The sequence below is a fragment of the Juglans microcarpa x Juglans regia genome, unplaced genomic scaffold, assembly GCF_004785595.1.
Source record: "Juglans microcarpa x Juglans regia isolate MS1-56 unplaced genomic scaffold, Jm3101_v1.0 JmScfU0001, whole genome shotgun sequence".
NCBI lineage: Eukaryota > Viridiplantae > Streptophyta > Magnoliopsida > Fagales > Juglandaceae > Juglans > Juglans microcarpa x Juglans regia.
Window position 1 is genome coordinate 799,810 of NW_024475745.1, and position 15,692 is coordinate 815,501.

The 15,692-nt window shown below is 41.2% G+C and overlaps 1 protein-coding gene across 1 annotated transcript in view; it reads right to left on the bottom strand.

Annotated features, from left to right (window-relative positions):
• LOC121245185 (pentatricopeptide repeat-containing protein At2g15690, mitochondrial-like) overlaps window positions 1–15,692 on the bottom strand; it is a 36,990-nt gene that overhangs the window by 4,320 nt on the left and 16,978 nt on the right. The window contains exon 2 of the mRNA XM_041143459.1: window positions 12,014–12,064. The gene's annotated coding sequence lies outside the window, so the exon portion shown is untranslated. The remainder of the gene's footprint in view (window positions 1–12,013; window positions 12,065–15,692) is intronic.

Below are 15,692 nucleotides of genomic sequence, written 5' to 3' on the forward strand. Positions count from 1 at the left end.
AAGTGTATTTGTAAAATATATATATAAAAAAAACTTGTCAAATATTATTAAAATATATAATATTATATTATTATTTTGACTTTAAAATGGCTAGTCGAATGTGAATTCACCTAGTCAAAAGTTTATGCTATAGCCAAAAGTTGAGATTCTAGCCAAATTTTAGACTTGACAATAGCTAGGCCATTGCCAATGCTCTTATTGGTTTAGTGGTTAGTTACCACTACGTCTTTAAATACCTTTTATTTTGAGTTCTGTTATTTGCTGATTTGGTCTTCTCAGCATGTTGTAGGAGTTGTTTAGATGTGGGCTATTTTCATGTTTGTTCAGTTATTTCTATTTGCTTTGTAAGGCTATATAATAGCCAAGTTTGTTATTCAATGAAAACAAGTTGATTTCCTCCAGATTCATCTGTACTCTTTATTCAGCTTCTATTTTCTAACATTTGGTATCAGAGCCCCATCACAGGGGCCTAATTATTTAAAAGCCGCAGTCTTCTACGTGTGTTCTACTTGCACGATGACGACAGAGATTTCATTTGTCCAGCCAGCTGTTTCGAAGTTTGATGGCTACAATGATCACTGAGCAATGCTCATGGAAAACTTCTTGCGTTCAAAGGAGTATTGGGGACTTGTGGAGAATGGAGTTCCTGCAGTGGCTGAAGGTGTTGTTCTCACAGATGCACAGAGGAAACACATTGAAGATCAGCAGTTAAAGGATTTGAAGGCAAAGAACTATCTATTTCAGGCATTAGATCGTTCTATCCTAGAGACAATTCTAAACAAAAAGACTGCAAAGGATATATGGGATTCTATGAAGGAGAAATATCAAGATACCACACGAGTGAAGCGTGGAAATTTGCAAGCTCTGAGGAAGGAATTCGAAATTCTTCTCATGAAGCCGGGAGATACTGTGAACGAATATTTCTCTAGCACTCTTTCCATTGCCAACAAAATGAAAGCCAATGGTGAGGATAAAGGAAATACTCCTGTTGTTGAAAAGATTTTACAATCTATGACTTCCAAATTTGATTATGTTGTTTGTTCCATTGAAGAGTCTAAAGATTTAGACACTTTAACCATAGATGAGTTGCAGAGTAATCTTATTGTACATGAACAACGCATGAACTCTCATGTGTTAGAAGAAGAACAGGCTTTAAAAGTTACTCATGGAGATCACTCCGGAAGCAGAGGTCGGGTCGTGGAAATTATAGAGGAAGAGGAAGAGGGCGCAGTAGGAGATCTTTTGATAAGGCCACAGTGGAGTGCTATAATTGTCACAAGCTAGGACATTTTGCATGGGAATGTCCAAGCCGAGAGACAGAGGCAAACTATGCAGAGAATCAATAGGAAATGTTGTTGATGGCGTATGTGGATCTAAACAAAACTAGTCGTGCATATACGTGGTTTCTTGACTCTGGATGCAACAATCATATGTGTGGAAAGAAAGATTATTTCTGTAACACCCCGTATTTTAGTGTATTTTTACTGAAGGAATTATTTTTATGTAATTAAAATAATTTCTCTTATTTTAAATTGGTTGGATTTTTAGTGAGTTTATTTCTACGATTTTTATTTGGTGAAAATTATTTTTATGTGCTTTCTTAATATTTATTTATTGTTATGCATTTAAATTGCTTATAATATTTAAATTAATTACCGTGGGATTTAATTATTTCAATTTGACTTTACCATTACGTTTAAATTATTTTATTTAACTTGAGGTTTTGAAATCGTTTCCGTTGGATCATTTTTGTGACCCAAGTTATGAGGATTGGACCTCATTTCTTTTCCCTCTATTTTTCTTTTCCTTTTCTTTTTCTTTTCTTCTTTTCTTTTTCTTCTTCCTTATTTTTTTTCTTTCTTCCCGTGCGCACGTTTCTCTCTCCTTTTCTCTCTCCCCGCGTCCGTTTCTCCCCCACCAGCTGCGCCGCCGTCCGTCGGCGGTGGTCGACACCGCCCAGCCCATTAGACTCCCCAGCCGTCGGCGACCTCACCCCACCAATATCACCGCCGTTCGTGCCGCCGTTAGCCTCCACGAAGCCCACGAAACCCACGAAGCCGCGGCACACTTTCCGCCATTGCGCCGCCGTCGCACCGCCATTGGCCACCATCTTCCTACCTCTTCATCCCCGGCCTCTTGGCAACCCGTTGGACCCAACTCTAGCTCCGATCCGTCACCGGTGAAGCCCCACCAAGTCCATCTCCGATTTGCACATTTTTGGCCTAAAACCACCCCTTGCGCCACCACCCACGGCAAACCACCACCACCACTAGCTTCACCGACCTCCCTAGGCCCTACCCTATCAATCTTGGGTCTTCGTTTGTCCTCGTTGAAAAGTTAGTATTTGTGACCCACGGCCACAGTGTATTTTACACTGTGGTGTTGCTCAAACGTCGCATTTTTCAACTTCGTGATCCTCGAAAAATTATTATATTGCACTGTAAGTATTTCTCCAAAGAACTTTCGTAATTTAAATGTATTTTTGCACTAACCCATTTCACTGTGTTTTTGGCATGCCGGACTGAGTCCGAGGAGTTCGGGGGTCGGATGGATTTGTGATTGGAGTTGTTTGGTTGATTTGGTTGAATTGGATATTGGTTGTTGATGGGTTGGTTGGATTTGTTGGTATTGTTCATTGATGGATGTTAGACATTGTGTTGGTACATGTGCATTTCATTATTTCATGCATGATCATGTTTGTAAAAGAAAACTGGGTTTTCGTGTATTGCATTCATGTTCATGTGATTTGAAAAGCTATGATTTTATGTGATAATATTTTTGGTGTGTGTGTATCACGACCCCAAGCCTAGATGGGGCATTAACTCGGTGGAGCTCCTCTGGTTACTCGGGAGCGGAATATACTGAGTAACGTCCCCTGGATTGTCGCCGGGCGACAATGGGATCGGACGAGATGGTCTCGTGCCGACTCCGTGGTCCTTCTGCTGGCGGGGACTAGAGGATGTCTGGCCACGTACGCGCTGGGCGCGGAACTGGGCATCGCTCGTTGCGTAGTGTGGGTGCTTGGCCATGTACGCGCTGGGCGCGGAACTGAGCACCGCTACGAAGCCAGGACGTGCGGATGGTCCATAGGGGAGGCCATGGTGCATATGGAAATAATGTATGGTGCATTTGGGATTAATGCACTATTTTTTGGGAAAATAGTGCGAGTTGATTTTTGGGTAAATCATTTTCTGGGAAAATGTTTTACGGATAATTTGGACCAAAATGGGATTTTGGTGTGTGTTGAAAATTTATCATTTTCGGGAAAAATGATGTTTTGTGGAAAAATGCATGTTTTCATGTGCATGCATGTTAGTTGCATTTAATGCATTTTATATTACGTTGTTGTTTGGGTTATACTTACCTGCGAGACCATTTTGTGGTAACGCAGATTTTGATGCTGATGAGGAGGAGGAGGGCGAGCCTGAGGAGACGGCTCCGCCTGAGGAGTGATCTGGGATCACTCGTTTGTATATCTAAAATTATTGTAAATTATTTTATGGATGACTGTATAACTGCTATTTAAATCTTTACTGATGTTTGATTGTAAATAAATTCTGGTACTTAGTTGACTATCCGCTGCGTTATTTTATTTGTACACTGTTGCATGTACACACACTGGCACTTCGTTGGGGTGTGTGACCGTGTTGTCACCATCCTGGCGTCTTGATCCCTGTGTATTTATATAAGGGGGATTGGGGGCGCCACAGGTGGTATCAGAGCAGTTCGGCTCTGGGTAAAACCACATGTCCTTTAGGATAGTACCAGAAAATTATTTTTATTATTATTTTAAAAATAATAAATTTTTTTAAAAGTGATGTAAGTTAAGTTATTTATTTTATATTATGAGTTTGTTGCTATGTCATTTTATGTTAATTGTTGTTATTTAAATTATTTTATTTATCGCTTTAATTATTGTTTATTTTTGGTTGAGTATAAATTATCTGGATTTAAGCGGGGTTGGAGAATGTTCTATGACAGGATTATGGTGAGACCAAGAAGGCAAGCTGAGGTGCCTGAAGATGAGTTACCTAGAGGTGATGGAAATTATGCTATGGCAAGAGCATTAAATAGAATGACAGAATTTCTTCAACAGAATTTCCGACCGCCGCAGGGAGATTCAAGTAGAGGAGCCCAAGTGGGGTGTCCCTATGAGCGCTTCCTAACGCATAGGACCCCTGCCTTCACTGGGGAGGAGGACCCAATGCGAGCTAGGAGGTGGATTCAAGATTTGGAAAGAACATTTGAAGTTTGTGAATGCACGGAGGCTCAGATGGTATTATATGGAAGTTATATGCTGCAAGGTGAAGCGGCAAATTGGTGGGAGACCAAGCGGACATTATTAGAAATGGAGTTGGGTTCCTTGGCTGCTGTGTCTTGGCAGCGTTTCAAGAAAGAGTTCGATGACCTGTTCTTTCCTGCTTCAGTGAGAAGGCAAAAGGCTCGGGAGTTCAATAATTTGGTCCAAGGTGGCATGACTGTGGAGCAATATGCAAGAAAGTTTATGGAGCTTGGACGGTTCGCTCCTCACCTCATTACTACGGAGGAGTTGCGGGTCGAGCGCTTCCTGGAGGGTTTGCGCCATGAGGTACGTAAACAAGTGGCCTGCCTTCGGATTAAGGACTTTGAAGAGTTAGTGGATTTAGCCAGCATTGCAGAGCGGGAAAACAGTTTTGGAGCAGGTTCCCCTCCGGGTCAGAAAAGGCGGAGTTACCTTGGCGAAGGGAGTAGTTCTGGGTCGCCTCATAAGTTCGTGCAAAGGACTAGTGCCCGTCCGCAGACGACCACCGGTATTCGTGCTGGAGGTCGAGCTCCAGTTTGTAACAGGTGCAATAGAGCCCATGAGGGTGAGTGTGGCCAGAGAGGAATTCAGTGTTTTAGATGTGGCCAGCCGGGTCACTTTGCTCGGGAGTGTCCTGGTCAAGTTCAAGGAGGGCAAGAAGCGCGAGGAGCGCGAGGAGGTCGACGAGGTGGAAGGGGCAACCAGAGACAGTTGGTACAAGCTCGGGTTTATGCAGTGACCCCTGGTGATGTGGATTACAGAGCTCCAGAGACCCACGATGCTGGGGTTATTACTGGTATGCATTTAATCATTTTAATTTGATTTAATATTTGTTATGGTTGGATTATTTGGGATTGTCTGGTGGATGTGTTTGCTTCAGGTAGAGTTCGCCTATATGATTTCTATGCATGTACTTTGTTTGATTCTGGGGCGTCTCGATCTTTTGTGTCTGCCACTTTTGCACGGATGTGTAATCTGGTCACGGAGCCTTTATCGCAAACTCTAGTAGTGGCACTTCCAAATGGTGAGATGGTGTGGTGCTCTAAAGTTGCTTTGGGCTGTCCTTTGGATTTTGGAGGGAGGACACTGGATGCAGATTTGATTGTATTCAAGTTGCTGGGATTTGATATAATTTTGGGAATGGACTGGCTATATCGATATTCAGCAAATATTGATTGTAGAAGTCGGGTAATTGGTTTTCAACTCTCGGATGATGATTATGTGGAATTCGCGGGAAGTAAGTTGAAGGCAAAACCAACAATTATATCAGCAATTCAAGCTAGGAGAGATATAGCTCGTGGAGCAGATGCTTTTTTGGTCCAAGTTGAGTCTACGCCATCTGAGAAGAAGTCGTTAGTAGATATTCCAGTTGTGGGCGAGTTTCCTGATGTGTTTGTAGATGATTTGCCCGGATTACCTCCCGTTCGCGATATGGAATTTGTTATTGATTTGGAACCTGGTGCGGCTCCTGTGCATAAAGCACCTTATCGCATGGCACCGGCTGAATTAAAAGAGTTGAAGACCCAATTGCAAGAACTGGTCGACAAGGGATTTATTCAGCCTAGTACTTCACCTTGGGGAGCGCCTGTATTGTTTGTCAAGAAGAAAGATGATACTCTCCGAATGTGTATAGATTATCGGGAGCTTAACAAAGTGACTATTAAGAACAAGTATCCTCTACCAAGAATTGATGATTTGTTTGACCAACTTCAGGGAGCGGCTATCTTTTCGAAGATTGATTTGAGGTCAGGGTACTATCAGTTGAGAATAAGAGATAAGGACGTGCCCAAGACTGCTTTCAGGACGAGGTATGGGCATTATGAATTTAAGGTGATGTCTTTTGGGTTAGCTAATGCCCCTGCTGCTTTTATGGATTTAATGAATAGGGTGTTTCGGCCTTTCTTGGATTCTTTTGTGGTGGTGTTTCTCGATGACATTTTGATTTATTCTCGAGATTTGGAAGAGCATGCTTGTCACCTTCGCCTGGCACTTGGGAAATTAAGAGAACATCAATTGTACGCTAAGTTGAGCAAGTGTGAATTCTGGTTAGAAGAAGTTAAGTTTCTTGGACATGTGATTTCTCAAGAAGGGGTGGCTGTAGATCCTAGTAAAGTAGAAGCTGTTTTGTCGTGGCCTCGCCCTTCGACAGTTCGTGAGATACGAAGTTTCTTGGGACTTGCCGGTTACTATCGAAGATTTGTGGAAGGTTTTTCTCGACTATCAGGACCTCTCACTGCCTTGACTAGGAAGAATACTGAGTTTGTATGGTCTGACAAATGTGAGAGAAGTTTTCAAGAGTTGAAGAGAAGATTGACAACGGCACCTATTTTGGCACTTCCGGAGCCACACAAGCCATTTGTGATTTTCAGTGATGCATCCAAATTCGGGTTGGGATGCGTTCTTATGCAAGAGGGACGGGTTGTTGCTTATGCATCTCGTCAGCTGAAGATTCATGAAAGGAATTATCCCACGCATGATTTGGAGTTGGCGGCAATAGTTTTTGCGCTTAAGATCTGGCGACATTATCTGTATGGCGAAGCCTGTGAAGTTTATACTGATCACAAGAGCTTGAAGCATCTGTTTACTCAGAAGAATCTAAACATGAGGCAGAGACGGTGGTTAGAGCTAATTAGCGACTATCAGTGTGAAATCAAGTATCATCCAGGAAAGGCAAATTTAGTCGCTGATACCTTGAGTAGGAAGTCACAACAAGTGGATGAAGCGGAATCTTCAGATGTGGACTCTCTCCTTTGTGGAATGAGGAGACTTCTTATCGAGAGTTCACAGCAAGAAGAATTATTATCTTCAGTCTTGGATGTCCGAGTAGTGGATTTTGATGAATTAAAGACTCTTCAAAGAAAGGACCCTAATCTGTTGGCTATCAGGAAAAGAGTCAGAAAGTCTAGAGGACCCTTGCATTACAGCTTGGATAAGGATAGCATTCTTAGGTTTCGGGATCGTAGAGTGATTCCCCGAGACTCTGAATTTAAAGAGCGAATTTTAGCAGAAGCTCATGCAGCTCCTTATTCGGTTCATCCAGGAAGCACAAAGATGTATAGGGATTTAAAGAAGAATTTCTGGTGGGAAGGAATGAAGTCGGACATCGCCCTGTTTATTGAGAAATGTGACACATGCCGACAGGTGAAGGCTGAACATCAGAGACCTGCTGGTAGACTCCAACCTCACCCTATTCCGGAATGGAAGTGGGATGATATTTCTATGGATTTTGTGGTAGGGTTGCCGAGGACTCCTAGTGGGAAGAACTCCATTTGGGTGATTGTGGATCGGTTGACCAAGAGTGCCCATTTCTTGCCTGTTAATAATACTGACTCGTTGGGTAAGTTGACTCGGTTATATGTCAAGGAGATAGTGCGTTTGCATGGAATACCCAAGAGTATTGTGTCAGATCGGGACCCGCGATTCACGTCCCATTTCTGGAAGAGTTTGCAGGCGGCATTAGGCACTAAATTGAAGTTTAGTTCGGCGTATCACCCCCAAACGGACGGCCAATCAGAGCGTACTATTCAGACTCTAGAGGATATGTTGCGGTCTTGTGTCATGGAATTCCAGGGAAGTTGGGAGAATCACTTACCACTTATTGAGGTCTCTTATAATAACAGTTTTCATTCCTCCATTCAGATGGCCCCGTATGAAGCCTTATATGGACGGAAGTGCAGATCGCCTTTATGTTGGGATGAAGTTGGCGAGAACAAATTGCTTGGGCCTGAGTTAATTCAAGAAATGAAGGATCAAGTTCAGTTTATCAGGAAGAAGATGGCTGAAGCGCAAAGTCGCCAGAAAAGTTATGCAGATACAAGAAGAAGAGACTTATCCTTTGAAGAAGGAGATTGGGTTTATCTTAAAGTCTCTCCTATGAAAGGCGTTAAGCGCTTTGGTAAGAAAGGAAAGCTTAGTCCAAGATATATTGGCCCTTTTCAGATCATAGAGAAGGTTGGGCTTGTTGCTTATAGAGTTGCCTTGCCAGATTATTTTGGAGATGTTCATGATGTGTTTCATGTGTCCTCATTGAAGAAGAGTTTTGGACAGCAAGAGCCACGTTTTGTGGATCCCGAACGCATTCAACTGCGGCCCAACCTTACTTATGAAGTTGCCCCGACCCAGATCGTAGATTGGAAAGAGCAAGAGTTAAGGTCCAAGGTAATACCTATGGTGAAAGTGGCATGGGGTGATCCGTTGGCTCAAGATTTCTCTTGGGAGAGAGAGGCCGACATGAGGGAGCAATATCCATACTTGTTTGATTGATTTTGACGGTATGTTCTAAGTATTCTCTTGGTTGAATCTTGATCTTGTCTTGGTGCAATATTTGACCTTGCCAATTTCGTGGACGAAATTTTTTTAAGGGGGGGAGGATGTAACACCCCGTATTTTAGTGTATTTTTACTGAAGGAATTATTTTTATGTAATTAAAATAATTTCTCTTATTTTAAATTGATTGGATTTTTAGTGAGTTTATTTCTACGATTTTTATTTGGTGAAAATTATTTTTATGTGCTTTCTTAATATTTATTTATTGTTATGCATTTAAATTGCTTTTAATATTTAAATTAATTACCCTGGGATTTAATTATTTCAATTTGATTTTACCATTACGTTTAAATTATTTTATTTAACTTGAGGTTTTGAAATCGTTTCCGTTGGATCATTTTTGTGACCCAAGTTATGAGGATTGGACCTCATTTCTTTTCCCTCTATTTTTCTTTTCCTTTTCTTTTTCTTTTCTTCTTTTCTTTTTCTTCTTCCTTATTTTTTTTCTTTCTTCCCGTGCGCACGTTTCTCTCTCCTTTTTCTCTCTCCCCGCGTCCGTTTCTCCCCCACCAGCTGCGCCGCCGTCCGTCGGCGGTGGTCGACACCGCCCAGCCCATTAGACTCCCCAGCCGCCGGCGACCTCACCCCACCAATATCACCGCCGTTCGTGCCGCCGTTAGCCTCCACGAAGCCCACGAAACCCACGAAGCCGCGGCACACTTTCCGCCATTGCGCCGCCGTCGCACCGCCATTGGCCACCATCTTCCTACCACTTCATCCCCGGCCTCTTGGCAACCCATTGGACCCAACCCCAGCTCCGATCCGTCACCGGTGAAGCCCCACCAAGTCCATCTCTGATTTGCACATTTTTGGCCTAAAACCACCCCTTGCGCCGCCACCCATGGCAAACCACCACCACCACTAGCTTCACCGACCTCCCTAGGCCCTACCCTATCAATCTTGGGTCTTCGTTTGTCCTCGTTGAAAAGTTGGTATTTGTGACCCACGGCCACAGTGTATTTTACACTGTGGTGTTGCTCAAACGTCGCATTTTTCAACTTCGTGATCCTCGGAAAATTATTATATTGCACTGTAAGTATTTCTCCAAAGAACTTTCGTAATTTAAATGTATTTTTGCACTAACCCATTTCACTGTGTTTTTGGCATGCCGGACTGAGTCCGAGGAGTTCGGGGGTCGGATGGATTTGTGATTGGAGTTGTTTGGTTGAATTGGATATTGGTTGTTGATGGGTTGGTTGGATTTGTTGGTATTGTTCATTGATGGATGTTAGACATTGTGTTGGTACATGTGCATTTCATTATTTCATGCATGATCATGTTTGTAAAAGAAAACTGAGTTTTCGTGTATTGCATTCATGTTCATGTGATTTGAAAAGCTATGATTTTATGTGATAATATTTTTGGTGCGTGTGTATCACGACCCCAAGTCGAGATGGGGCATTAACTCGGTGGAGCTCCTCTGGTTACTCGGGAGCGGAATATACTGAGTAACGTCCCTTGGATTGTCGCCGGGCGACAATGGGATCGGACGAGATGGTCTCGTGCCGACTCCGTGGTCCTTCTGCTGGCGGGGACTAGAGGATGTCTGGCCACGTACGCGCTGGGCGCGGAACTGGGCATCGCTCGTTGCGTAGTGTGGGTGCTTGGCCATGTACGCGCTGGGCGCGGAACTGAGCACCGCTACGAAGCCAGGACGTGCGGATGGTCCATAGGGGAGGCCATGGTGCATATGGAAATAATGCATGGTGCATTTGGGATTAATGCACTATTTTCTGGGAAAATAGTGCGAGTTGATTTTTGGGTAAATCATTTTCTGGGAAAATGTTTTACGGATAATTTGGACCAAAATGGGATTTTGGTGTGTGTTGGAAATTTATCATTTTCGGAGAAAATGATGTTTTGTGGAAAAATGCATGTTTTCATGTGCATGCATGTTAGTTGCATTTAATGCATTTTATATTACGTTGTTGTTTGGGTTATACTTACCTTCGAGACCATTTTGTGGTAACGTAGATTTTGATGCTGATGAGGAGGAGGAGGGCGAGCCTGAGGAGACGGCTCCGCCTGAGGAGTGATCTGGGATCACTCGTTTGTATATCTAAAATTATTGTAAATTATTTTATGGATGACTGTATAACTGCTATTTAAATCTTTACTGATGTTTGATTGTAAATAAAATTCTGGTACTTAGTTGACTATCCGCTGCGTTATTTTATTTGTACACAGTTGCATGTACACACTCTGGCACTTCGTTGGGGTGTGTGACCGTGTTGTCACCATCCTGTCGTCTTGATCCCTGTGTATTTATATAAGGGGGATTGGGGGCGCCACAATTTCTCAGATTTTGATGGAACCTTTCGAGATTCAGTGAAGCTTGGGAACAATACAAGCATGTCTGCATTAGGAAAGGGGAATGTAAGGCTGAAAGTGAATGAAATGACACAGATCATCACATGAGTATTTTATGTTCCTGAGTTGAAAATAATTTGCTGAGTATTGGACAATTACAAGAAAAAGGGCTTACCATTTTGTTTCAACATGGCAAGTGTAAGGTCTTTCATTCACAGAAAGGTTTGATTATGGATACCAAAATGTTTTCAAATATGATGTTTGTGGTGCATGCTCTATCCTAGCCCATTTCATCTACTTGTTTTATCACAGTCACAGAAGACATTTTGCAGCTTTGGCATTGTTGATATGGCCACTTGTGTTTTCAAGGTCTAAAGACTCTTCAACAAAGGAAGATGGTGAATGGATTACCACAATTTCAGCCTCCCTCTAAACTATGCAAAGATTGTTTGGTGGGAAAACAACATAGGTCTTCAATTTCGAAGAAAAGCAACTGGCGAGCTGCTGAACTTCTACAGTTAGTGCATGCAGATATTTGTGGACCGATTAATCCAATCTCAAACAGCAAGAAAAGGTACTTGCTCACTTTCACTGATAGTAGAAAAACATGGGTTTACTTTTTGGTAGAAAAATCAGAAGCCCTTGCTGTTTTCAAAAGTTTTAAGATTCATATTGAGAAAAGGAAACAAGTTTATTTCTTAGAAGTTTGCGTACTAATCGAGGAGGCGAGTTCACATCCCAGGAATTTGCAAATTTCTATGATATTCATGGCACACGACGACAATTAACAGCTGCACACAAGTGGTTAGTTAGTTAACAATTTATTTCTTAGAAGTTTGCCAATGCTCTTATTGGTTTAGTGGTTAGTTACCACTACGTCTTTAAATACCTTTCATTTTGGGTTCTGTTATTTACTGATTTGGTCTTCTTAATACGTTGTAGGAGTTGTTTAGACATGGGCTATTTTCACATTTGTTCATTTATTTCTATTTGCTCTGTAAGGCTATATAATAGCCAAGTTTGTTATTCAATGAAATAAAGTTGATTTCCTCCAGATTCATCTGTACTCTTTATTCAGTTTCTATTTTCTAACAATTTGGAGATTTCTCGATCAATCCAACAACAAAAATTGCTCAACCTCCCAAGCTGCATAACAAAATAGACCATACATCCAATATGATTAACCAATCTGGAGAATGCTATTCAACTGGTCAAAATCCATAATTAATTTGTAATATATTGCACATTAGTTGAACATTGTTCTCATTAACCTTCTTCACAGAAACTTGTAAAAAAAATGAAAAAACAAAACCAAGCAACCAAGCAACCAAGGAACCTTCTCAACAATCTCAAACGACTTTAAATTAACACAAAGAAGGTAAATGCATAATAGTAAGTTATAACAGCTCAAAATGTTTGAAAACATTACCCAAAAAGGAAAATAGAAATAAAATGAGTTTGTATGCACTTCAAATATATGATGATTATCAAAATATGAAACTCCAAGACAAACAGCTCAACACGTATTATAATTGTACCTGATCGACATTCGCAGACCATGCCCAACAAATTAAGAATGGTTGGTTATTACTAAATGCAGCCCACGACACACGTTAGCAGACTATACCCAGCAAAATCAACAAAAAAGCAAGGAAATACTAGAATCGGCATCAGAGAGAGAGATAGAGAGAGAGAGAGAGAGCGCTTATATTTATGTGTGTTGATTTGGAAAGGAAAGATAAATCACATAGAAGAAGAGATGAGAAAGAATAGTAATATAATTATTTGTAGCCCAACTGGAACATACTGAGTAGGCCGAAGAGAGAGAATGAAAAGTTGCGAGTTGTTCATTATGCTATTTGAAGAAAAACAATCCGAGCCTTGGAGATGGCCTGTCCTGTTACTTGTTAGGAAACTCGGCCATTGGTAACAACCCAAAGAATTTCTGTCCTTCATAGTTTTTTTTTCTTTTACTTGTAATCTGGTCGTTTCCTACACAATTGAACGGACCATGGTCCATGAAGCTTACATCGATATGCTAACTCATCAACAAAAATTGTAGGAAGGTGTCCTCTCTTTTGGAGGAGAAAAGATAGAGTTATGTTTACGAAAGAGTGTGGTATTGAAGGAGAGAGAAAAAAAAAAAAAAGATGCAAGAGCGAGAATGATATTAAGAAACTGTTTTTTTTCTCTAAAAGAATCCATTTCCTTTTTTTTTTTTCTTGTCGAACTGAAAAAATAACAAACTGTCGCTTTTAACACTGTTCATCCGGGTCCAGGTACCCGGATATACCTGGACCTAGACTCAGTGTTTAATACAGGCCGGATACTTGCCCGGGTTATGACCCGAGCCAGTACCCGGATGAACTTGGGTTTTCAAACCCGGGGGTATCCACACTTTCTGGTTATAATCAGAAAGGTAAGCAGAAAGGTAAATTTTAAATTTGGTTATAATCAGCAGGACCACTTAAAATGATCAACAACTTGCTCAGAACTTGGATACTCATAAACAAAGTTCATTTGAACTTTTCTCAGAAAAGTTTAGGATCATTTCAAAATGAGAGGAAAGAGTTTGTCTTTTCTTAATATGGTAAAACCAATATGTATGACTGTTATATATAGAAAAAGCAGAGTTGTTATCGGCTGCGGTTCAAGTGTATATTATCTTGATAAGGTTGATGTGCCACTGCTCGAGTATTTGAAAATTGTGCTCCTTAACATAACAGGTATGCATCAAATAGGCAAATTAACATAACAGCAGTGAAAAGGCTTAAGAATCCGAAATCAAGGCAGAGAGTGCAGAGTCGCCATTTTGAATATTAACAAATATCATTTTTTTTGATATCGAAGAACCTCTCCAAGGTAGGACCCTTCGGACCCACCCCTGCAGAGTAAACTCTAGTTCTATGCACCGCACCCTCGAAAGTTTCCCTTGTAACGCCTCAATGGAAGGCCCAAACCACATGACTTATACTCCAAAAGGACTAGTCAATAATACAATTGGAGCCCCATTGGAACCTTATAAAGAGCAATAACTTGTTCTTCCCAAGCAATGTGGGTGTAACGCCCGTCCTTGTGATGGGACTTTTTATAAAATGTTTTTAGAAAGGACGACGGGAATTACCGTTCGATTTAAAACTTTTTACTTGCATACCCAGGGTGCAAGACTCTACGTTTATAAAATAAAATGTACTTTGAGAATAAAAGAAGTTTACAGCGGAAAATATAAATCTTACAATAAAAAGGTCTCTTGTACAATTAAAACTCATGCCTAAACTTCCGTACTGTTCCCCATGGGCCATGTCCGTCCTGATCATCCAGTTTCTGTGGGGGGGAAGGGACATGCATAAAAACTAAAATAAGTCGATGACTCGTAAGCATTACTTCATACAGTTAAAATATAACAACATAGGTTTTCATTCATGCATTCATCATTCATACATACTATACTTACATGCATACATGCATACGTGCGTTCATTTGAAAACATCACTGGATGGAGTTTTCTGTTAAAAGGGGTTTTCTTTTCGTAAAACGTGTCCCCCGTCAGTGCCTTCATTTCTTCAAGAATTTGTGCATTCATGCGTTCATGCATTCATCCATACTTTCTTATCATTTTCATAGGCCAGTACACACTATTACGCCCCGTGTGTTGGGGTTAGCAGTCTTCCTTTGGACCCAGACTCCGCCCATGGCCACGGGTTGGGAATCCCTTTCATGGGGGCAACACTAGGTGCACTACCAGTACTACTTACCTGGCATTGCAATTTGCCCATTCATTGGTACCCTTTCCATTCATTCATGTGGCCGTTACGTATCTTCATACATTTCATGCTTTCATGTCTTTCTTTGCTTTTCATTCATTCATTCATGTGGCATTTTTAATGAGAAAACATCATTTCATGAGAAAAACATCGTTTGGGACGTAAGCCCGAAAATCGGTTTTCCTTTTTCAGTTCATTTCAAAACTTTCAGTTCATTTCAGTTCTATCATTCATTTAACAGTTCATTAATGGAAAATGCCATTTAAAGACATGAGCTTAACCGTCATCTTTCATGGCATTCATAAGCATCACCTCATAGCACTCATGAAAGCATCGGTTCGTAGGATCCATAAAAGCATTAGTTTAAGCTTGTCTTTCATGCATTTTCATCAGTTCATGGATTTTCTTAGAAAATACATACAATAGATACAGTGTATAGTCATCCATTCACATGCGCACAATTAATACTTTTGTTGCGTAGAAAGGGGCTGCCAAGGAGGGCCGTACATACGTATACCTTTGAACACTTGGCATTTTCTTTTGTAAAACGTCTTTCGTGTCTTTTCATAAAGCATCGTGAGAAAAAATGTTTCGTTTCGTTTCTTTATATTTTAGAAGACTCTAGAAGAGTATGAACGTAACACTTACCTGGACTCCATGCTACTTGCATATCATGCAATCCATTCATGTGCGTGTCAGATGACAACCTACATGCATACACATAACCTTAACGCCATTCTCTATCTAATGCATAAACAACTTAAACTAGAAATAGAGCTACACATCACTTGGAAGTTGGAACACTCTTCTTCTATCCCATGCTCTTGCGTGTACTTTACTATGCTAAACCCTTCGGGGACCACTTACCGTCACCACATCTTCCAACTCAAGGTCTTGCCTCGAGTGCTCATCCACTAAAGTGAACCCGTGATTCACCTTAGGATTAAGACACTAAGACCTTCGTCTTACTCTTCTTACTAACCACATTCGACGCATGATTCCGACTGATG